This window comes from Lolium rigidum, chromosome 6 (genome assembly GCF_022539505.1).
Source record: "Lolium rigidum isolate FL_2022 chromosome 6, APGP_CSIRO_Lrig_0.1, whole genome shotgun sequence".
Taxonomy (NCBI): domain Eukaryota; kingdom Viridiplantae; phylum Streptophyta; class Magnoliopsida; order Poales; family Poaceae; genus Lolium; species Lolium rigidum.
Genome location: NC_061513.1, coordinates 320,248,199 through 320,272,283, shown reverse-complemented (window position 1 = coordinate 320,272,283; position 24,085 = coordinate 320,248,199). Strand labels below are relative to the sequence as shown.

The 24,085-nt window shown below is 40.9% G+C and overlaps 1 long non-coding RNA gene across 2 annotated transcripts; it reads left to right on the top strand.

The window, feature by feature from the left end:
• Positions 1 to 8,987: 8,987 nt before the first annotated feature.
• LOC124658963 lies at positions 8,988 to 11,318 on the top strand. Of its 2 annotated transcripts, XR_006989397.1 has the most exons (4): positions 8,988 to 9,161; positions 9,381 to 9,507; positions 9,853 to 10,111; positions 10,189 to 11,318. It is a non-coding gene; the product is annotated as an uncharacterized LOC124658963 (long non-coding RNA). The 2 variants fall into 2 exon arrangements; XR_006989396.1 differs by having other exon boundaries at positions 9,853 to 11,318.
• Positions 11,319 to 24,085: the final 12,767 nt, after the last annotated feature.

Below are 24,085 nucleotides of genomic sequence, written 5' to 3'. Positions count from 1 at the left end.
CCGCCACGAAACCCCTGATGCGAAAAACCACGATACGGAAAACCTTACTGAGACGCCGTCGCCGCCGATCCCATCTCGGGGGATTCTGGAGATCTCCTCCGGCACCCTGCCGGAGAGGGGATTCATCTCCCGGAGGACTCTACACCGCCATGGTCGCCTCCGGAGTGATGAGTGAGTAGTTCACCCCTGGACTATGGGTCCATAGCAGTAGCTAGATGGTTGTCTTCTCCTCATTGTGCTTCATTGTTGGATCTTGTGAGCTGCCTAACATGATCAAGATCATCTATCCGTAATTCTATATGTTGTGTTTGTCGGGATCCGATGGATAGAGAATACCATGTCATGTTAATTATCAAGTTATTATACATGTGTTGTTTATGATCTTGCATGCTCTCCGTTTCTAGTAGAGGCTCTGGCCAAGTTTTTACTTTTAACTCCAAGAGGGAGTACTTATGCTCGATAGTGGGTTCATGCCTGCATTGACACCTGGGGGAGTGACGAAACCCCTAAGGTTGTGTTGTGCTTGTTGCCACTAGGGATAAAACATTGGCGCTATGTCCGAGGATGTAGTTGTTGATTACATTACGCACCATACTTAATGCAATTGTCTGTTGTTAGCAACTTAATACTGGAGGGGGTTCGGACGATAACCTCGAAGGTGGACTTTTTAGGCATAGATGCGGTTGGATGGCGGTCTATGTACTTTGTCGTAATGCCCAATTAAATCTCACTATACTTATCATGTCATGTATGTGCATTGTTATGCCCTCTCTATTTGTCAATTGCCCGACTGTAATTTGTTCACCCAACATGCTTTTATCTTATGGGAGAGACACCTCTAGTGAACTGTGGACCCCGGTCCATTCTTTAATACTCGAAATACAAATCTGTCGCAATACTTGTTTTACTGTTTTCTCTGCAAACAATCATCTTCCACACAATACGGTTAATCCTTTGTTACAGCAAGCCGGTGAGATTGACAACCTCACTGTTTCGTTGGGGCAAAGTACTTTGGTTGTGTTGTGCAGGTTCCACGTTGGCGCCGGAATCTCCGGTGTTGCGCCGCACTACATCCCGCTGCCATCAACCTTCAACGTGCTTCTTGGCTCCTCCTGGTTCGATAAACCTTGGTTTCTTTCTGAGGGAAAACTTGCTGCTGTGCGCATCATACCTTCCTCTTGGGGTTGCCCAACGCACGTGTGAAATACACGCCATCAAGCTCTTTTTCTGGCGCCGTTGCCGCGGAGATCAAGACACGCTGCAAGGGGAGTCTCCACTTCTCAATCTCTTTACTTTGTTTTTGTCTTGCTTTATTTTATTTACTACTTTGTTTGCTGCATTATATCAAAACACAAAAAAATTAGTTGCTAGCTTTACTTTATTTGCTATCTTGTTTGCCATATCAAAAACACAAAAAAAATTAGTTACTTGCATTTACTTTACTTATTTCATCATGTTTCCTTTTGATTTTACCGCAAAGAACATACCGGTAGGACAAGGGTCTATAGTTGGGAGGAACAATATAGAAGAATTTTTCACCCATGTTAGTACCGTTGAAGATTTTGAAGATAGACACTTGGTAGACCTTGCTCCCACTTATGAAATTGCTGCTGTCTGCTTTAGTTCGCCTGTTGGAAACTAAATTTGTTAATCTCAATCCTATAATCCAACACATGTTTCTTACACTTGGTGATATGGAAGAGGGGGAAAAGAAAGATTTTGTTTTAGAAACCCTTCTTAGAGAATTTGGTGGTCTAGCAAGAGAGGCTAGAAAGGTCTTTGCTAAATTTAATATGCTTGGTTCTCATACTAATTTTGTTGGTCTCCTTGAAAAAATGGATATGGATAGAATAAGATACACTAATAATATTAATGATGGTGGGGAGATCAAAGCACCCATACCATGTAAACTCCTAGCTATGAATGATGCACTAGAACATAACTATGCTTGGCTTGTTCCTGAAAATTTGTTCGATGAGAGTAGCAAGCCCAAGACTAATGAAAAGGGAGACGCTGAAACTTATGTATCCAATATACTATGCATGGTTGAGAAAACTCCAAACCCCGCTGTAGGTGCATCATCTTTCGATGTTACTTGAGTTACACTTTCTGCGCCTAGCTGAAAGGCGTTAAAGAAAAGCGCTTATGGGAGACAACCCATGTTTTTACTACAGTATTTTTGTTTTATATTTGTGTCTTGGAAGTTGTTTACTACTGTAGCAACCTCTCCTTATCTTAGTTTTATGTTTTGTTGTGCCAAGTAAAGTCTTTGATAGAAAAGTAAGTACTAGATTTGGATTACTGCGCAGTTCCAGATTTCTTTGCTGTCACGAATCTGGGTCTATCTCCCTGTAGGTAACTCAGAAAATTACGCCAATTTACGAGCATGATCCTCAGATATGTACGCATTTTTCATTCAATTTGAGCATTTTCGTTTGAGCAAGTCTGGTGGCCTAATAAAATCCATCTTTACGGACTGTTCTGTTTTGACAGATTCTGTCTTTTATTTCGCATTGCCTCTTTTGCTATGTTGGATGAATTTCTTTGATCCACTAATGTCCAAGTAGCTTTATGCAATGTCCAGAAGTGTTAAGAATGATTGTGTCACCTCTGAACATGTGAATTTTTATTATGCACTAACCCTCTAATGAGTTGTTTCGAGTTTGGTGTGGAGGAAGTTTTCAAGGATCAAGAGAGGAGTATGATGCAATATGATCAAGGAGAGTGAAAGCTCTAAGCTTGGGGATGCCCCGGTGGTTCACCCCTGCATATATTAAGAAGACTCAAGCGTCTAAGCTTGGGGATGCCCAAGGCATCCCCTTCTTCATCGACAACATTATCGAGTTCCTCCCCCGAAACTATATTTTTATTCGGCCACATCTTATGTACTTTGCTTGGAGCGTCGGTTTGTTTTTGTTTTTTGTTTTGTTTGAATAAAATGGATCCTAGCATTCACTTTATGGGAGAGAGACACGCTCCGCTGTTGCATATGGACAAATATGTCCTTAGGCTCTACTCATAGTATTCATGGCGAAGTTCTTCTTCGTTAAATTGTTATATGGTTGGAATTGGAAAATGATACATGTAGTAAATTGCTATAATGTCTTGGATAATTTGATACTTGGCAATTGTTGTGCTCATGTTTAAGCTCTTGCATCATATACTTTGCACCCATTAATGAAGAAATACTTAGAGCTTGCTAATTTGGTTTGCATATTTGGTTTCTCTAGAGTCTAGATAACATCTAGTATTGAGTTTTGAACAACAAGGAAGACGGTATGGAGTCTTATAATGTTTACCATATGTCTTTTATGTGAGTTTTGTTGTACCGTTCATCCTTGTGTTTGTTTCAAATAACCTTGCTAGCCTAAACCTTGTATCGAGAGGGAATACTTCTCATGCATCCAAAATACTTGAGCCAACCACTATGCCATTTGTGTCCACCATACCTACCTACTACATGGTATTTATCCGCCATTCCAAAGTAAATTGCTTGAGTGCTACCTTTAAAATTCCATCATTCACCCTTGCAATATATAGCTCATGGGACGAATAGCTTAAAAACTATTGTGGTATTGAATATGTACTTATGCACTTTATCTCTTATTAAGTTGCTTGTTGTGCGATAACCATGTTTCGGGGACGCCATCAACTATTCTTTGTTGGATATCATGTGAGTTGCTATGCATGTCCGTCTTGTCCGAAGCAAGAGAGATCTACCACCTTCATGGTTGGAGCATGCATGTTGTTAGAGAAGAACTTTGGGCCGCTAACTAAAGCCATGATTCATGGTGGAAGTTTCAGTTTGGACACATATCCTCAATCTCATATGAGAATAATAATTGTTGCCACATGCTTATGCATTAAAGAGGAGTCCATTATCTCGTTGTCCATGTTGTCCCGGTATGGATGTCTAAGTTGAGAATAATCAAAAGCGAGAAATCCAAAATGCGAGCTTTCTCCTTAGACCTTTGTACGGGCGGCATGGAGGTACCCCATTGTGACACTTGGTCAAAACATGTGCATTGCAAAGATCCGGTAGTCCAAGTTAATTAGGACAAGGTGCGGGCACTATTAGTATACTATGCATGAGACTTGCAACTTGTAAGATATAATGTACATAACTCATATGCTTTATTACTACCGTTGACAAAATTGTTTCATGTTTTCAAAATAAAAGCTCTAGCACAAATATAGCAATCGATGCTTTCCTCTTTGAAGGACCATTCTCTTTACTTTTATGTTGAGTCAGTTCACCTATTTCTCTCCACCTCAAGAAGCAAACACTTGTGTGAACCGTGCATTGATTCCTACATACTTGCATATTGTACTTGTTATATTACTCTATGTTGACTATTATCCATGAGATATACATGTTACAAGTTGAAAGCAACCGCTGAAACTTAATCTTCCTTTGTGTTGCTTCAATACCTTTACTTTGATTTATTGCTTTATGAGTTAACTCTTATGCAAGACTTATTAATACTTGTCTTGAAGTACTATTCATGAAAAGTCTTTGCTATATGATTCACCTGTTTACTCATGTCATTACCATTGTTATGATCGCTGCATTCACTACATATGTTTACAAATAGTATGATCAAGGTTATGATGGCATATCACTTCAGAAATTATCTTTGTTATCGTTTTACTCGCTCGGGACGAGCAGAACTAAGCTTGGGGATGCTTGATACGTCTCCGACGTATCGATAATTTCTTATGTTCTATGCCATATTATTGATGATACCTACATGTTTTATGCACACTTTATGTCATATTCGTGCATTTTCCGGAACTTACCTATTAACAAGATGCCAAAGTGCCAGTTCTCGTTTTCTCGCTGTTTTTGGTTTCAGAAATCCTAGTAACGAAATATTCTCGGAATTGGACGAAACGAAGACCCGGGGCCCTATTTTTCCACGGAGCTTCCGGAAGACCGAAGAACACACGAAGTGGGGCCACGAGGTGGCCAAGCTATAGGGCGGCGCGGCCCAAGCCCCGGCCGCGCCGACCTATAGCGTGGGCCCCTCGTTAGCCCCCGACTCGCCCTTCCGCCTACTTAAAGCCTCCGTCGCGAAACCCCCGATGCGAAAAACCACGATACGGAAAACCTTACCGAGACGCCGTCGCCGCCGATCCCATCTCGGGGGATTCGGAGATCTCCTCCGGCACCCTGCCGGAGAGGGGATTCATCTCCCGGAGGACTCTACACCGCCATGGTCGCCTCCGGAGTGATGAGTGAGTAGTTCACCCCTGGACTATGGGTCCATAGCGGTAGCTAGATGGTTGTCTTCTCCTCATTGTGCTTCATTGTTGGATCTTGTGAGCTGCCTAACATGATCAAGATCATCTATCCGTAATTCTATATGTTGTGTTTGTCGGGATCCGATGGATAGAGAATACCATGTCATGTTAATTATCAAGTTATTATACATGTGTTGTTTATGATCTTGCATGCTCTCCGTTTCTAGTAGAGGCTCTGGCCAAGTTTTTACTTTTAACTCCAAGAGGGAGTACTTATGCTCGATAGTGGGTTCATGCCTGCATTGACACCTGGGGAGTGACAGAAACCCCTAAGGTTGTGTTGTGCTTGTTGCCACTAGGGATAAAACATTGGCGCTATGTCCGAGGATGTAGTTGTTGATTACATTACGCACCATACTTAATGCAATTGTCCGTTGTTAGCAACTTAATACCGGAGGGGTTCGGACGATAACTCGAAGGTGGACTTTTTAGGCATAGATGCAGCTTGGATGGCGGTCTATGTACTTTGTCGTAATGCCCAATTAAATCTCACTATACTTATCATGTCATGTATGTGCATTGTTATGCCCTCTCTATTTGTCAATTGCCCGACCGTAATTTGTTCACCCAACATGCTTTTATCTTATGGGAGAGACACCTCTAGTGAACTCGTGGACCCCGGTCCATTCTTTAATACTGAAATACAAATCTGCTGCAATACTTGTTTTACTGTTTTCTCTGCAAACAATCATCTTCCACACAATACGGTTAATCCTTTGTTACAGCAAGCCGGTGAGATTGACAACCTCACTGTTTCGTTGGGGCAAAGTACTTTGGTTGTGTTGTGCAGGTTCAACGTTGGCGCCGGAATCTCTGGTGTTGCGCCGCACTACATCCCGCTGCCATCAACCTTCAACGTGCTTCTTGGCTCCTCCTGGTTCGATAAACCTTGGTTTCTTTCTGAGGGAAAACTTGCTGCTGTGCGCATCATACCTTCCTCTTGGGGTTTCCCAACGAACGTGTGAAATACACGCCATCAGCCATCAAGCTCTTTTTCTGGCGCCGTTGCCGGGGAGATCAAGACACGCTGCAAGGGGAGTCTCCACAATCCAATCTCTTTACTTTGTTTTTGTCTTGCTTTATTTTATTTACTACTTTGTTTGCTGCATTATATCAAAACACAAAAAAATTAGTTGCTAGCTTTACTTTATTTACTGTCTTGTTCTCTATATCAAAAACACAAAAAAAATTAGTTACTTGCATTTACTTTATCTAGTTTGCTTTATTTACTACTGCTAAAATGGCCACTCCTGAAAATACTAAGTTGTGTGACTTCACAACCACAAACAATAATGATTTCTTATGCACACCTATTGCTCCACTCGCTACTACAGCGAGAATTCTTTGAAATTAAACCTGCTGTATCTTGAATCTTGTTATGCGAGAGCAATTTTCCGAGTGTTAGTTCCGATGATGCTTGCTGCCCATCTCAATAATTTTGTTGAATTGTGTGAAATGCAAAAGTATAAAGATGTAGATGGTGACATTATAAAATTAAAATTGTTCCCTTTCTCATTAAGAGGAAGAGCTAAAGATTGGTTGCTATCTCTCGCCTAAGAATAGTATTGATTCATGGACTAAATGCAAGGATGCTTTTATTGGTAGATATTATCCCCCTGCTAAAATTATATCTTTGAGAAGTAGCATAATGAATTTTAAACAATTGGATAATGAAAATGTTGCACAAGCTTGGGAAAGAATGAAATCTTTGGTTAAAAATTGCCCAACCCATGGACTGACTACTTGGATGATCATCCAAACCTTTTATGCAAGATTGAATTTTTCATCGCGGAACCTATTGGATTCAGCTGCTGGAGGTACCTTTATGTCCATCACTCTTGGTGAAGCAACAAAGCTTCTTGATAATATGATGATTAATTACTCTGAATGGCACACGGAAAGAGCTCCACAAGGTAAGAAGGTAAATTCCGTCGAAGAAACCTCCTCCTTGAGTGATAAGATTGATGCTATTATGTCTATGCTTGTGAATGATAGGACTAATGTTGATCCTAATAATGTTCCGTTAGCTTCATTGGTTGCCCAAGAAGAACATGTTGATGTAAACTACATTTCTCCTATAAATATTGAAAGACTACCCTCCCAACCAGGCCATCTGAAAGGGGCAAATCCATCTGGTTCGTCCGTTCCACTCTACTACAGTAAATTACACTCCCACTTTTCACCACAGCCGTCCGATCAGTTAATACTTTTGTCACTTGTTCGGCTTCGGAAAGACTCCATGACAGGTGGGGCCTTCTACGTGCGGGGCCCGATAGTCAGAGGCAGGCAGGTCCTCCCGTTTGGTCGCTTCGTTCTCGTGTCCACAGACGAGAGGTGAAAACCTAGATCGCATCCTCTCCCCAATCCCGTGCCTCCCGTCCTCCCGTCCTCCTCCTCCTCTAGAGACGGCGGCGGCTCGGCCCGGCCATGGAGATGGAGCTCAGCGCGGTTGGAGGTGAGAGCGGGAGCAGGCGCTGGAGGAGCGTATCTTAGAGGAGGGTGGCGGCGACCGGACGGAGCTAGATTGGATGTCCACGGTGGCGCGCCGACTCTTCCCTGGGTCGCCAGACGGCCGCCAATCCACCCCCGAGTCCCCGACCCTCCTCCCGCTCCTCCAGCACGTCATTGTGGCGGCGGACACCTCCCTAGCCCTGCCGCCCTAACCCCTGTCTTCCCCTTCGAGCCCTTCCTCCCCCAGCTCCTCCTGCACGTCCTCATGGTTGGAAGGGGTAAAGAGGCAGGCGGCGCGGGCAAGAAGCAGCGGTCTTCCTATTCCCGCTCCTCCCGCACGTCCTCGTGGTGGGAAGGAGCGAAGAGGCAGGTGACGCGGAGAAGAGGCAGCGGGGCGGCGGCGCGGGCAGGAAGCAGCAGTGCGGCGCCCCTCCGTCTCTTCGATTTGCCCTCCATGGTCTGACTTCTCCCTCTTTCCTCGGATTTTGGGGTGTCGGCGCATCTGGAGGAACTCTAGGAGCTCTGATGGTGGTGTCGGTCGGACTGAACTGGGGCGGCAGCGAGCAGCACGAGAACGGATGGTCGTCTCATGGACGGCGGTGGCCTGCGCGATGGCTGCAGCGGGTAATTTTTTCCTTTGGTCCTTGCAAACGGGCTCCTCTTTCTGATTCCTCTTCCCCCCAAATTTTATTTTGCGGCTAGGCTTGCTCATCTAGCATATTTAACCGCAGGGAAAGCAATCCCCATTGGTACTCGTGGACACCATGGCTACCATAGGTATCCTCCTCTTCTCAAAATTCATAGCTACAAAAAATTATGCTGGTGAAATTACTTTAGAGCTGGGGCGAGTAGGGAAGAGAAGTGAGGGAGGAGGGGCTCGGGGATGCAAATAGAGAAGCGGGCGAGAAGATTCAAGGTGAATAGCTCTTGTGCTGCATGTACATATGATGCTCAGATTCTCTTACGCTACCTACTGGCTGCTCCAAGGTCACCATCTATCATGGCGCGCTCATAGCATGGCAGTCGTTGTATACGTTGTTGACCAGTGGTACCTGCCATATGGACTCTAGAGCTCGTCTTGCCAAGCAGCTCCTATTGCAGAGCATCGAGGTTGACTCCGACGACTTGCCGTGCACGTGCTTCGCCCGGTGCAGCCATCGTCACCGAGGCTGCAAGACACCATGTGGTCTGGTGTGATCGTGTGGTGTTCCAGTTCATTTATTCATACATGACCTCTTATCTCTAAATAAGCAGCTCCTATTGCAGAGCATCAAGGTCAGCTTCGACGATTTGCCATGGACGTGCTTCGCCGCGGGGCTGCCGCCATCGTCGAGGCTGCACTACATCATGCTGGTGGACTTGGTGGTGGTGCTTGACCTGGTGGTGACCAGAAGAGAGCAAGAGAGGTGGGTATGTGCTTGATATGTCTGTGCAGAATGACATTTTCAAAATTAGTTTACATTGTATCATTGCTTTATATATGACTGAAGAATGTTGTTACCTTTTAGCTTGAAAAGCAATACACATAGATTCCTTATTTGCTGCAAACAACCAAAATGAATGATATTATTTTGGCCAGACTAATTTTTTGTAGCTATGAATTTTGCGTCGTGTTTTCGTTGCAGATTCTTTTCAGGTTTCATCTTGATGCAGAGAGTGATTCCAGCTCCACTTTGTTTAATTGCATAGGTCGGCCCTTTCATAAACAAGGATCATCAACCAATATAGTGAAAATTTTGGTGTGAGAACAATGTATGTTCTATTTTTAGCTACATTTGTTTAATGTTTCCATGGCATGCAAATTTGGTTGTTTTACAGAGGAATTCGTGTTCTTGGCATGTTCCTTATAGTTAGTTCCACTTTAGGTATCCTAATGTTGTTTCTCCTTCTATTTTTCTTCCAGAAAGTTCCCTCTGTTTACATACATAATCCTAGCCAACAGAATCTTTCTTAGGTTTATCTTATTTTTAGACTGGTTTTAAAGAGTACTGATTACAAATCCTAGCCAACAGAATGTTCCCTGGGTTATCTATGAAGTAGACCTCTACCCATAGGGTTTGAACATGAATGCTCATGCTGGCAGAATCACTATTGCAGGTGTAGAGGCCGCCCAGAGCGCTACCAAAGCCGCTATCTTTTTTCCTGGAGAATGAGATGTCCATCAGTTTTATAGATTTAAATCACAAAACATGGCATGCTCAACTACACTTATCTCAGGGGCAGCACAAGGAGAGCAGGTAACACCCAAAGATACAGAAGCATTATTGATTTCCATGTTATTGTGTCCTGACTAAAACCTTGACAATGAATGAAAGTCCTCTCGTGGAATAGATTGGCACGGAATAGGTCTTCTCATGTAAGAATTCTTATCATTTGTGGCGAGGTAACAGTTTTTTCTCATGTAAGAACTCTTATCATCTGTTCGGACATCAGGATGAGGCTCCGGAAACAAGTGATGTGCATCCTTTCTAATGGCCAGCCAAGATACATGTAAGCTAACAGTTAGTATCTCTCAATCCCCTAGGTAATACCTTTGTTTTGCCCTTTTGAGTCAACTGTTGTAAATTTCATTCTTTGTTGTTGTCTATATTATTATTCCTTACCACTTATTAGAAGTCCAAAAGTACGATCTGGAATAAGTTGTGCAAACTGCGAAGAATAAAATATAGATGCAAACTCGAGAACAATTTCTTAGTTGTGTATATTGTTTGTCTATGGGTTTGTTGTGTTCCCAAGGCAACTGAGCTTTCAGTGGTAGATAATCGATGTTTTAGTTATAAGAACATGTTGCTGCTTTGAGCAATGACAATTGGTTTTATGTTGCACTAGATTTCAGTGTATTTGGTATTTAATCTTTCAAGATCAAGAAATCCGCCTCCAGCTTCTATCCTCTTCTCAGTTAGAGGCATTACTTATAGATTGCCCTTTCCTACGCATGGCTGAATTTACTTTAGTTGGTGTTTGTGAGTTGCTTGTACGTAGTACTATTGCCTTCCAGATTTTGTCAACCAATCCTATCTATCAAAACTTACAGACTAATCTTGAGTTATTTGATCATTTTTATTTCTAGCAGAAAATCATAGCTGATACATTATGGGCTACATTATGGGCAGTCACGAACTGTTGATACATGGGTTACACCACAATGGTATGTCAACCATTTTAGCATACTTTACATGCTCATCTTGTTCCGTGAGTTTTGAGCTGGTAGATGAAACATATCATCATCTCCTGGTCATGCTTGCGGATGCTCCATTATTCATAGTGGTTTTTAGATTGCAGTACAATGGATAGTTCAGAAGCTCCCCACATGTCTGTATTGTATTCAAACAAAGTTGTGATGTGCAACATGTATGTTCGTGCTATTAAAATATCAGATCATGCATGTTGTTGCCATAATTGTAGTCTTTGGTTTCCACTTACTAAACTTTGACCTTTTGTGAAGTCCTACTATAAGATGCTATAGAATTTAGTGGAAGTGATCATGGCCTTGCTGAAGACAATGATAGATGTTGTGAGTAATCAGAATGACAGGATGTTCGATAATTTTGTTGCAAAGCTGATCTAACCCGTTGAAAATCATGTTGACAAGTCTCTTGCAGATTTGCTCGATAATTTGGTTGCAAAGTGGGGTGAAACCTAACGGAAGAAAGTGGTGTTTTAGCTGATCGATACCCTCTTTCCCATTAATTACTTTGTCAAGTGAAATCTGTTAAACTAGACCTTTTGCTTCAAAAAAATCTCCAGCTATATCTTTGGATGTCGATTATGTATTAGGTATACATGATTGGGGCACATGTACCAATGCAATTGGAATTTTTAATGATTTTTCTAACTGTCCAGATCAGATCAAAAAGTGACGGAGACATTGTATATGTCTTACTTTTATCGAGTGATTAGTGTAATTTATGCCTCCTTATTAAGCACTGCTGCAGGATGTTTCACAGTGTTACGCGATTAATAACAGTTAACTTTTGCACTACGTAGAGTGATGGGTGTCAAGGACTTTCCTGTATGGATTCGGCTTTCGTATGTCTGCTTCTATTGGTCTGGTACTCATGGATGAGTTGTTGCAACTATTACGTGCAGTTGAAACTGTTGATCTTAGTCGGAACCAGTTTGCAATGTGGATAATCTATGGAAATGTACAAAGATGCAAAATCTGGACCTTGGATTAATCATTTGCGTTCTGTTTTATCCCTGAGTGAGGTAAATTTCCTTTCTAATTCAAGTTAAATTGAAAATAGTACAAGGTTGATTATCACTTGGTTCTGTCCCTGCTTAATTTGCTTACTGGTTCTGGATGGTTTTCTAGGATTTCTGATGAAGGGTTGTGTTAGTTGAGGATCCTTTGTTTTGTTGTCCAGGTGTGCCTTCAAGTCCATCAGGTATAATTTTGCTCCACCTGCATTCCTTTCTTTCCTGTTGTCATGATGTCTTTCTTGGTTCCGTTTCCTTTGTTTATCACCTGCTCAAGTGCATCATGTTAGTTGATTCCGTCCTTGTTTTGGCTAGGATGAATCTGGGAAGGGTTGCAATTACATTACAATTGAGTTCACTGTTGATGAAGTGTTTATGTGCATCTGTTCATATTCCCGAATATTGTTGATTCCCTTTGTTACCATATATATTTTTGCTGGTAATGCACTCCACATGGATTCATGGGGATCAGTTGGTCTTCTAGATGAAGGTGGATTTTGCCAATGCCCGAGGGTTGGGTATATCACAGAAAATAGGCTATCACAGGTGTAACAGATGAGAGGATACTTGATACATGCTTGATCCCATTTCCTCGTGTTCTAAAAGTATTATTTTAAAAATGTGGTAATGCACATCTAGATCCAACTCCATTTTAATAACTAGAATGGGAAAATGGATTTAGCCAATGTCTGAGAGAGGCATATATCTCGGAAAGTAGACCATCACAGGGTGTTCTCAGGGGGGTATTTTTTTGGTCATTTGATTGGCTATACATAGAACTTTTTCACCATCGCTTTCACTCCATCCAACGATGTGTTTGGCAAGTCAGTGATATCCTGATATTTAGCATTTCATATTTGGAGCTAACAAAGTTAAGTTGATTCTAATTTAAATTTTGGTGATATTGCACTGCTACACATCTCTTCTGGTAGAAGTGGAAAAGAATAATATTGAATTGCAGGTTGATCTTGAGACAGCAGCCACCTCTGCAGGTACCACCGAGGGCATGCAGGTTGCATCTGAACCATATTTTCCTATTAATAGTTTCTACTCTGCTGCAATTTAGTAGATTAACATCTTGTTGTACGTTTGGTTGGTAAGCACACACACTGTCTGTGAATTTTGTCTAAAAGTAGTGTAAGGGAATTTGAATATGCTGCTTTGTATATCCTTGGACTATTGAAGTCAAAGCTGATTGTCAGGGAATATTGAACAGGCTACTTTTGATACCCCTAGAAGCTTAAATTTTTTTGGGGGATCGTTCCTCCAGCTGTTGAATAAAGCAACGAGCCAAAATAGTGAAATCAAATCAAGTGTGATGAACTTTTGGCTCACGGTTATGAGGCCAATCCATCTTCAATTGTTTTAGTTTATTTATCTCAACAAAGTGCCAACGCAAACTGTATTCAGACCAGTTGCATTTTGAAATACTTGAAAAGCCACCCATACTTCCTAAACATTGATGGTTACTGTAAGATACCGGACCTAAAAAAAGTTCTTCTATTTAAAGAGCAGCCTTTTAGGAATTTTTTTATTTATTAAAACGATCCATGTATCTTTAGCTCACATTCTCATAGCTTTAAAATTCGTTTACTGCTATTTGTTGGGTGCTATCCTAAAGGAACACAACTATTGTATCAATATTCATTTAGAATCGGTACTCTTACTAGCTTCAGTTACTATGGACTGAAACAAATATGGGACATGGTCAATTTTCCTCTATGTAAAAGATAGTCTATCATTTTTTGTTTCACAGAATGAGTAGAGAGTAGGATATGTGGTAGAATTGTAATTGTGCTGGATATTTGATTCAGTCCCAATTTTCCGTGAAGTTATGCTTGCTTTGGGCTATAGAGATGCATTTTCAAGGAGTGGGAAAAAAGTATATTGAGGATAATATAACCTGGATGATATATGTTGTCAAGGTACACCAATAATTTGACTGTTTTTTTAGCCTTTACTGCCGAACTATTAGAGAAATTGTTTGTGCTGAATTACGAACATGTAGTATTGCTACATGTTAGAGTAATATGGTGGTGATATCATCTTGAAATAATAGAAGTCGGAGGGGACAAAATTTCCTTGTGGCAATTTTATGTTTGTGGTGAGTTAAGAGTATCCCATCCTCACAAAAAAGGTAGTTAATAGTATCACATGATCCAGTAACATGTGACTCTCATTTTGAATATATAATATTGATATATTGTTAAAAAGGGTAAGACTGGTGTTTATGTTGGCATTACAATTTGCTTATGTGAAAATATATGTTCATCGTTTTCAATTTCTCATGCTTTCTATGCATAATGTACTTCATTACTTTGCCAGGTCAACTCATTGTTCTTCAATCCGTGCAATGAACAGATCTTGGCTACAACATTTGGTGATGCAACTATTAAGCTATCTGACTTGTGAAAACTATCAAGAAGGTTGCAGGCTTCCAACAGAGTGTGTATTTTCTTTATTGTTACATGTTTTGGGTTAGTCAGTCTTTCTCTTTTATCATGCTGTCGTTTTCTGTTTTTTATTGGTCAGTCAATCTACCTGCTATCCGTAACGGCTATGCGGTTAAGCATTTGATAATTTCGTTACGCAGTTTGCACTGTAGGGGCGATGTCTTTCAGGTTGCGTGTAATCCAAATTTGTAGACTATTGCTTTCCATGCTACGGACAAAAGGGTGATGATATGGGACTTTAGTAGGTAAGTTTAGTCAGATATGCTCCCATATTTTATTTTATGTTTACTTTTGGCATCTCATTATCACTCCTGCCACATTGTTATTACAGGAGAATCATTCCGAATTGAAATAGAAAATCGTGAGATGAGATTGACATAGATCTGAACTTAAGTGTTGGCACCAGAATTTTATACTCTGAGAGTGCTTGGATATTTGTTTAACCCTTTTGGTATGTTTGCCACATGGTTACCATCCAGGAATAAAAGCAGCCATCAAAAAGTACATGAGCGTTGTGTGGACTGGCCAAAAGTGGGAGTGTTCCTTCGGTTGTAATCATGTATGTAGTATCCGTGAGCCATCAAAAAGTACATGAGCGTTGTGTGGACTGGCCAAAAGAGGGAGTGTTCCTTCGGTTGTAATCATGTATGTAGTATCCGTGTTTTGTGAAACCGCAATGGATCCAGAGGAAGGAGAAATTATGCCATTCATATTGATGAAATGCCATAACACATGTATTCATCTGGCAGCACGTGATTAGCTAGAGCTTCACTTGTTCCATAAGAGCTTTTCCAACCACTTTCCAATTATGTAATATGCTTAAGACAATTTAGTATTAGATGAACCGATGCTTATATCTATCTATGTTGGAATATATAGTATGTTATCTATCGAGTGATCTATCACGATGGCTACACTACTGTCTCGCTTTTGACTTTTACGTGCCTTTACGCTGGGGTGCAATGGGTCATCTACCTTTATCTTCAAAAAGATGTAGATTATAGAATAATACTAAAGATATAGAAGTGTTGTTTCAATTCTACCTTTAATAGTGTCTCCATTCCACCTCGAAAAGATATAGTATAATAATACTAAATGAAAGGATTTTCAATCCACTTAGATTAAGTACCCCAACTATTTATAATATTCCAGGACCAAAATAAATATAGTGTAGTATTACACTTGACTTCAATATTGTGTCGCTTTCGCCTGTGCGCCGGGGCGCACCGGGTCATCTAGTTAAAATAATAATTTCAACAACAATGCTTATCGGAACAATTCTAGTAATAACTATAGGCCATATCCTTATAATAATGGTAACGGTTATGGTAATTCTTATGGGAATTCTTACAACAATAATAGGAACACACCCCCTGGACTTGAAGCTATGCTTAAAGAATTTATTAGTACACAAATTGCTTTTAACAAATCTGTTGAGGAAAAGCTCAATAAAATTGATATTCTCGCTTCTAAGGTTGATAGTCTTGCCTCCGATGTTGATCTTTTGAAATCGAAAGTTATGCCTAATAAGGATATTGAAAATAAAATTGTTACTACAGCAAATGCCATCCAAGTTAGAATTAATGAGAATATAAGATTGATGGCCGAATTGCATGCTAGGTGGGAAAGAGAGGAAAATGAAAAACTAGCTAAAGAGAATAATGTAGCTAAAGTTTGGACTATTACCACCACTAGTAATGTTAATGATTCACATGTTGCTGTACCTCCTACTATCAATGGTAAAATAATTGGTGTTGGCAATGTTTCTACTCCTAATGCAAAACCTACAAAACTGCAAAAAGCTGCTAAAACTGCTGAAACTGCCTGTGATAAAACTGCTGAATTTTTTTCCAACATTGGGGATGATGATCTCATTGCTTTAGATTATAATGGTTTGGATTTTGATGATTGCCATATATCTGAAGTTATAAAGTTCTTGCAAAAACTTGCTAAGAGTCCTAATGCTAGTGCTATAAACTTGGCTTTCACAAAGCATATTACAAATGCTCTCATAAAAGCTAGAGAAGAGAAACTAGAACGTGAAGCTTCTATTCCTAGGAAGCTAGAAGATGGTTGGGAGCCCATCATTAAGATGAAGGTCAATGACTTTGATTATAATGCTTTATGTGATCTTGGTCAAGTATTTCCGTTATGCCTAAGAAAATTTATGATATGCTTGACTTGCCACCATTGAAAAATTGTTATTTGGATGTTAATCTTGCTGATCATTCTACAAAGAAACCTTTGGGGAGAGTTGATAATGTTCGCATTACCGTTAACAATAACCTTGTCCCCGTTGATTTTGTTATCTTGGACATTGAATGCAATGCATCTTGTCCCATTATATTGGGAAGACCTTTTCTTCGAACTGTTGGAGCTATCATTGATATGAAGGAAGGTAATATTAAATATCAATTTCCTCTTAAGAAAGGTATGGAACACTTCCCTAGAAAGATAATGAAGTTACCTTTTGATTCTATTATTAGAACAAGTTATGATGTTGATACTTCATCTCTTGATAACACTTGATATACACTTTCTGCGCCTAGCTGAAAGGCGTTAAAGAAAAGCGCTTATGGGAGACAATCCATGTTTTTACTTCTGCACTTTTATTTCATATTTGAGTCTTGGAAGTTGTTTACTACTGTAGCAACCTCTCCTTATCTTAGTTTTGTGCATTGTTGTGCCAAGTAAAGTCTTTGATAGTAAGGTTCATACTAGATTTGGATTATTGCGCAGAAACAGATTTCTTTGCTGTCACGAATTTCGACCTGCCTCTCTGTAGGTAGCTCAGAAAAATATGCCAATTTACGTGCGTGATCCTCAGATATGTACGCAACTTTCATTCAATTTGGGCATTTTCATTTGAGCAAGTCTGGTGCCATTTTAAAATTCGTATTTACGAACTGTTCTGTTTTGACAGATTCTGCCTTTTATTTCGCATTGCCTCTTTTGCTATGTTGGATGAATTTCTTTGATCCATTAATGTCCAGTAGCTTTATGCAATGTCCAGAAGTGTTAAGAATGATTATGTCACCTTTGAACATATAAATTTTTATTGTGCACTAACCCTCTAATGAGTTGTTTCGAGTTTGGTGTGGAGGAAGTTTTCAAGGATCAAGAGAGGAAAATGATGCAATATGATCAAGGAGAGTGAAAGCTCTAAGCTTGGGGATGCCCCGGTGGTTCACCCCTGCATATTTTAAGAAGACTCAAGCGTCTAAGCTTGGGGATGCCTTGGGCATCCCCTTCTTCATCGACAACATTATCAGGTTCCTCCCCTGAAACTATATTTTTATTCCATCACATCTTATGTACTTTGCTTGGAGCGTCGGTTTGCTTTTGTTTTTGTTTTTGTTTGAATAAAATGGATCTTCTTCGTTGTGTGGGAGAGAGACACGCTCCGCTGTTGCATATGGACAAATATGTCCTTAGGCTTTACTCATAGTATTCATGGCGAAGGTTGAATCTTCTTCGTTAAATTGTTATATGCATGGTTGGAATTGGGAAATGCTACATGTAGTAATTCTAAAATGTCTTGAATCATTTGATACTTGGCAATTGTTGTGCTCATGTTTAAGCTCTTGCATCATATACTTTGCACCTATTAATGAAGAAATACGAAGAGCTTGCTAAAATTTGGTTTGCATATTTGGTCTCTCTAAAGTCTAGATAATTTCTAGTATTGAGTTTGAACAACAAGGAAGACGGTGTAGAGTCTTATAATGTTTACAATATGTCTTTTATGTGAGTTTTGCTGCACCGGTTCATCCTTGTGTTTGTTTCAAATAACCTTGCTAGCCTAAACCTTGTATCGAGAGGGAATACTTCTCATGCATCCAAAATCCTTGAGCCAACCACTATGCCATTTGTGTCCATCATACCTACCTACTACATGGTATTTCTCCGCCATTCCAAAGTAAATTGCTTGAGTGCTACCTTTAAAATTTCCATCATTCGCCTTTGCAATATATAGCTCATGGGACAAAATAGCCTTAAAAACTATTGTGGTATTGAATATGTACTTATGCACTTTATCTCTTATTAAGTTGTTTGTTGTGCGATAACCATGTTCCTGGGGACGCCATCAACTACTCTTTGTTGAATATCATGTGAGTTGCTATGCATGTCCGTCTTGTCTGAAGTAAGGGAGATTTACCACTCGTTTAATGGTTAGAGCATGCATAATGTTAGAGAAGAACATTGGGCCGCTAACTAAAGCCATGAATCATGGTGGAAGTTTCAGTTTTGGACAAATATCCTCAATCTCATATGAGAACATTAATTGTTGCTACATGCTTTTGCATTAAAGAGGAGTCCATTATCTGTTGTCTATGTTGTCCCGGTATAGATGTCTAAGTTGAGAATAATCAAAAGCGAGAAATCCAATGCGAACTTTCTCCTTAGACCTTTGTACGAGCGGCATAGAGGTACCCCTTTGTGACACTTGGTTAAAACATGTGTATTGCGATGATAATCCCGGTAATCCAAGCTAATTAGGACAAGGTGCGGGCACTATTAGTATACTATGCATGAGGCTTGCAACTTGTAAGATATAATTTACATAACACATATGCTTTATTACTACCGTTGACAAAATTATTTCATGTTTTCAAAATAAAAGCTCTAGCACAAATATAGCAATCGATGCTTTCCTCTTTGAAGGACCATTCTTTTACTTTTATGTTGAGTCAGTTCACCTATTTCTCTCCACCTCAAGAAGCAAACACTTGTGTGAACTGTGCATTGATTCCTACATACTTGCATATTGCACTTGTTATATTACTTTACATTGACAACTATCCATGAGATATACATGTTATAAGTTGAAAGCAACCGCTGAAACTTAATCTTCCTTTGTGTTGCTTCAATACCTTTACTATGAATTTATTGCTTTATGAGTTAACTCTTATGCAAGACTTATTGATGCTTGTCTTGAAAGTACTATTCATGAAAAGTCTTTGCTTTATGATTCATTTGTGTACTCATGTCATTACCATTGTTTTGATCGCTGCATTCATTACATATGCTTACAATAGTATGATCAAGGCTATGATGGCATGTCACTCCAGAAATTATCTTTGTTATCGTTTACCTGCTCGGGACGAGCGAGAACTAAGCTTGGGGATGCTGATACATCTCCGACGTATCGATAATTTCTTATGTTCCATGCCACATTATTGATGATATCTACATGTTTTATACACATTATATGTCGTATTTATGCATTTTCCGGCACTAACCTATTAACGAGATGCCGAAGAGCCGATTCTTGTTTTCTCGCTGTTTTTGGTTTCAGAAATCCTAGTAAGGAAATATTCTCGGAATTGGACGAAATCAACGCCCGGGGTCCTATTTTTGCACGAAGCTTCCGGAAGACCGAGGGGGAAAGGAAGTGGGGCCACGAGGCGCCGCCACAACGAGGCGGCGCGGCCCAGTCCTGGCCGCGCGGCCTCGGTGTGTGGGGCCCTCGTGTGGCCCCCGCGCTGCCCTTCCGCCTACTTAAAGCCTTCGTCGCGAAACCCCCAGTACCGAGAGCCACGATACGGAAAACCTTCCAGAGACGCCGCCGCGGCCAATCCCATCTCGGGGGATTCAGGAGATCGCCTCCGGCACCCTGCCGGAGAGGGGAATCATCTCCCGGAGGACTCTTCACATCCATGGTCGCCTCCGGAGTGATGAGTGAGTAGTTCACCCCTGGACTATGGGTCCATAGCAGTAGCTAGATGGTTGTCTTCTCCTCATTGTGCTCCGTTGTCGGATCTTGTGAGCTGCCTAACATGATCAAGATCATCTATCTGTAATACTATATGTTGTGTTTGTCGGGATCCGATGGATAGAGAATACTATGTTATGTTGATTATCAATCTATTACCTATGTGTTGTTTATGATCTTGCATGCTCTCCGTTATTAGTAGAGGCTCTGGCCAAGTTTTTGCTCTTAACTCCAAGAGGGAGTATTTATGCTCGATAGTGGGTTCATGCCTCCATTAAATCTGGGACAAGTGACAGTAAAGTTCTAAGGTTGTGGATGTGCTCGTTGCCACTAGGGATAAAACATTGATGCTATGTCTAAGGATGTAGTTATTGATTACATTACGCACCATACTTAATGCAATTGTCTCGTTGTTTACAACTTAATACCGGAAGGGGTTCGGATGATAACCTCGAAGGTGGACTTTTAGGCATAGATGCATGCTCGGATAGCGGTCTATGTACTTTGTCGTAATGCCCAATTAAATCTCACAATACTCATCATATCATGTATGTGCATGGTCATGCCCTCTCTATTTGTCAATTGCCCGACTGTAATTTGTTCACCCAACATGCTATTATCTTATGGGAGAGACACCTCTAGTGAACTGTGGACCCCGGTCCATCCTTTTACATTGAATACAATCTACTGCAATACTTGTTCTACTGTTTTCTGCAAACAATCATCATCCACGCTTTACATCTAATCCTTTGTTACAACAAGCCGGTGAGATTGACAACCTCGCTGTTTCGTTGGGGCAAAGTACTTTGGTTGTGTTGTGCAGGTTCCACGTTGGCGCCGAATCCCCGGTGTTGCGCCGCACTACATCCCGCCGCCATCAACCTTCAACGTGCTTCTTGGCTCCTCCTGGTTCGATAAACCTTGGTTTCTTTCTGAGGGAAAACTTGCTGCTGTGCGCATCATACCTTCCTCTTGGGGTTCCCAACGAACGTGTGAGTTACACGCCATCAAGCTGTTTCTGCCAGGATCTGTTTTTGATCTAGAAGCACCATGGCCTCCACCAACAAGGACAAGGAGCCTTTGGAGGAAGTGAAGGGGACGTCATCAACAAAAAGGAAGCGGCAAACTGCGGGGAGTAAGCCAATCTTGGTGGGATCGGTTAACACTGGACGTTCTTTTCTCATAACTTGCAGGGACCTCTACCGCCTGCTCTTAGCCTCAATTCTTTCCCTGCTGTGGAGGAAGCACTACGGGTCACCGATGAGTTTTGTGATCAATACTGTGCTCTGAGAAGGGAGGTGGAGATACTTCAGGAGGAGAACCACCGACTTCGCAGAATGCTGGAGTATCACTCAATTTCCATCACAAGGCCACCACCGACATCTATGGACAACAATGAATCTCTTCGAGCCTTAGTGCAGAATTGCCAAGCTGAGAAGCTGAAGTTGAAGGAGATCTTTAAGAATCGCGGGAAGAATTCATCATCGCCACCGCCGAAGGAGTAATTCATCATCGGTATTGGCATCCCCTTGGTTTGTTCCAAGCTTGGGGGAGTGCCGCGGTATCACGTCATCACTATCTTTTACCTTTTTACTATTAAGTAGTGTCATATCATGAGTATGGAAGTTATCATATAAGATGTGTTGCGGTATGGAAGTATCTCTCTTTAGTCGGTTATCTATGTATCCCTTGGTGTGAGTTATCGTTATGGAATATTAATAAGAAGTCTTATCATTTACATATTGCACATCTTATTTTAGTTTGCAATCTCTATTATGATAGATCTTGTTATTAGTATTGGTATCATCTTGGGAGCATTGAGTAAATCTATTTGGTTTTGGCAAACTTAGCAATGGTCAATAGCAACAACACCTTGAGTTTAAGTAGAAAACAGGAAACACATGTAGATATGTTATTATCTTTCTTGTTAAGTTCCTGGCTTAGTATTCTGAAGTTAAAATTGTTTGTGCTTACAAGTAAGATGCATGATTGTTTCTATCACATGTATATTTGTTTGTTTCCCTCAACTCTTATGCTTGCTAATTAGCCTTGCTAGCCAAAGACCTGTACCGAGAAGGAATACTTCTCGTGCATCCAAACCCTTTAAACCAAACCTATACCACTAGTGTCCACCATAACTACCTATTATGTGGTACTTCACCGCCATTCCAAGCAAATACTTCATGTGCTACCTTTAAACAATTCAAAACCTATTATCTCTTATTTGTGTCAATGTTTTATAGCTCATGAGGAAGTATGTGGTGTTTTATCTTTCAATCTTGTTGGGCAGCCTCCACTAATGGACTAGTGGCTTCATCCACTTATCCTATAATTTTTCAAAAAGAGCTGGCAACGGGGTTCCCAGCCCCAATTAATCAACCTTCATTAATAACTCTCTTCACATGTTTTGCCCTGATTCATCAGTAAGCAACTTAATTTTGCAATAGACACTCCTCCATGGTATGAGATTGTTGGAAGGCACCCGAGGATTCGGTTAGCCATGGCTTGTGAAAGCAAAGGTTGGGGGGAGTGTCATCCTTAAATAAACTAAAGTACATGTGTAAACAAAAGAGAAGAGGGATGATCTACCTTGCTGGTAGAGATAACGTCCTTCATGGGAGCCGCTCTTTGGAGGTCTGTTTGCCAAGGGGGTTAGAGTACCCACTACCATTCGTTGACAACAACAAACACCTCTCAAAACTTTACTTTTATGCTCTCTATATGATTTCAAAACTCAAAAAGCTCTAGCACATGATTTAATCCCTGCTTCCCTCTGCGAAGGGCCTATCTTTTACTTTATGTTAAGTCAGTAAACCTATTTCCCTCCATCTCAAGCAAGCATTTGAGTTGTTGTGATCAAACCATTTATATTGTGATCTATTTCATCATGTCTTCTACTCTTCCTTGTTTAGTACAAGTTTTATCTGAATGAATATAGCTTTGAAAGTTATCAATGATTATGAGGAGATTACTATGATTGAGTATGAAAGTTTATTATAAGCTTTAATATGAGAGCGCTACTCAATAGATAAGTATAATCTGTTAACTGTTCTCTGACCAAGAACGAAGTTTTCCATCACCAATTATGATTTCTTATGCACCCTTATTTGTGATTACCTTCTACTTGTTTCAAGTTGAATTATATGAGGAAGTTGTCTACTAGAATGTCTTGTGTGAGTTAATATGATGCTTCTTGTCCGTATTTTATTTATCGACTCTTCACTCCATAAACATGTGGTCCTGTTTACCGAGTTCAGTTTCGCTTGGGGACAAACGAAGTCTAAGCTTGGGGGAGTTGATACGTCCATTTTGCATCACTATTTTATATCATAATTTGCTGTTATTCATTGATATATTTCATATTTGGAGATAATACTTATGTTATTTCATCTATTTTGCATGATTCGTGATTATTGGAGGATCGCGCACCGGAGTCAGGATTCTGCTAGAAAAAGCGCCGTCAGAATGCAATATTTCGGAAGATCAACAATTGACGAAAATTATATGAAAAATCCTATTTTCCAGAAGACGAAGGGAGCCAGAAGGGGGAGCCGAGGAGGGCCGCTGTGGGCCCACCACATAGGCCGGCGCGGCCCAAGGCCTGGCCGCGCCGCCTTGTAAGGAGGGGGCCCACAGCCCCCTCTGGCCTCCTCTCCTTTGCGTACATCTTCGTCCCGAAAACCTAAGCTCCAGAGGAGAGTCGCAAAGAGTCACAACCGCCTCTGCGGGGCGGAGAACACCAGAGAGAAAAGAGCTCTCCGGCAGGCTGAAATCTGCCGGGGAAATTCCCTCCCGGAGGGGGAAATCGACGCCATCGTCATCGTCATTGAGCTGGACATCATCTCCATCATCATCACCATCTTCTCCATCATCATCACCACCATCTCCACCGCTGCACCTCGTCACCGCTGTAACAATTAGGGTTTGATCTTGTTTGTTTGATAGGGGAAACTCTCCCGTG